The following is a 1,190-nucleotide window of genomic DNA, read 5'->3' as shown; positions in this document are numbered from 1 at the left end:
CGGAAAGCTTATTTATTCAGCTTTCAGATGATGCATAAATCTCAAATCTGAAAAATGGACCCATATGAATGTGGTCCAGGGTCACAAATCTGATAACAAAATCAAATGTTTCAAAAACTTATTTTTTTTTCATGTACTGCAGCTGTTTACAGTGTTATATTTGTTAAAGATGACGTTTAATCAGAGCTTTTTTACTCGTGTCTTTACATTCATGATCATAGTATGTTGTAAATGAAGCAGAATAAGCTTATCGATACCTGTGACAGACTGGACTCTCCACAGCCGGATCTGCTGCACTCTGACCCGCTCTGTGTTCACATAGCAGCGGGTTCATGGAGGACAGAGGAGCTCAGTGTTCCTGGGACATGTAGTTAATCATGGAGTTCATCGTGTAGTTCGTTTAGTTTATCCTAGTTCATGTGGAATAAACGGACAGAAAAGCGACAAACATAAACTTATTGAATCGGACGTAATTGGTCTAAATAATTATGCTATTTTTAATTTGCCTTGTGCGTTTACAACTGAATCAGTTAAAGTCATCGGTGTCATTTTTAGTTGCTGAGGAGAAACGTAGTTGGCGCTGTCACGTGATACCCATTACTTTTCACAGCGCTGTTAGGAAGAGCCAATCACAGCCGTTTGTGATTACAAGAGAGGATTACATTTTCTATATATTGCTTGGATGACATACAAAACATACATTTGATAAGCGCAAACCTAATGCAAGCCTAACAGATCCAAATAGAACAAAAATAAATAAACGTAACAACTATAATTATAATAATAATGTAAAATAACTACAGAGGAATGTTTACAGTGAAGTGATTACAGATCTCTGATGAGGTCTGAATTCTGAATGTCTCAATAAAATATATGTAAAATAACTAAATAATAAATGTAAAAATAACGTAATATTTATCAGCTGAAATTTCCATGATATTTTTGACATTAAAACTAAAAAGTAGAAAAGTGTCTTACTTAAGGATTTAGTTAATAATGTCATGTAGCTGGAATGTTTTCACAGTTGTCATACTTTTTTACTTGGTGGCTTTATTTTTGAAACTCAGTTTAGACATTAAAAGTATTGACCTAACTAACTAACAAAATAAAAAGAGCACTTACACTGTTATTGCCATGTGTGTTCATTTAAAGGGGTCCTATTATGTTTTTTCACTTTTTTAATTTTAGTC

At 33.4% G+C, this 1,190-nt stretch overlaps 1 protein-coding gene across 1 annotated transcript in view; it reads right to left on the bottom strand.

Moving 5' to 3' along the window:
• Positions 1–327, bottom strand: part of thnsl2 (threonine synthase-like 2) — a 10,095-nt gene extending 9,768 nt beyond the window's left edge. Inside the window, exon 1 of the mRNA XM_016289162.1 lies at positions 258–327. The gene's annotated coding sequence lies outside the window, so the exon portion shown is untranslated. The remainder of the gene's footprint in view (positions 1–257) is intronic.
• Positions 328–1,190: the final 863 nt, after the last annotated feature.

This window comes from Sinocyclocheilus grahami, unplaced genomic scaffold, assembly GCF_001515645.1.
Source record: "Sinocyclocheilus grahami isolate Dianchi unplaced genomic scaffold, SAMN03320097.WGS_v1.1 scaffold241.1, whole genome shotgun sequence".
NCBI classification, from domain to species: domain Eukaryota; kingdom Metazoa; phylum Chordata; class Actinopteri; order Cypriniformes; family Cyprinidae; genus Sinocyclocheilus; species Sinocyclocheilus grahami.
Note: the sequence above shows the minus strand (reverse complement) of the source record. Positions and strands in the feature narration are given on the sequence as shown.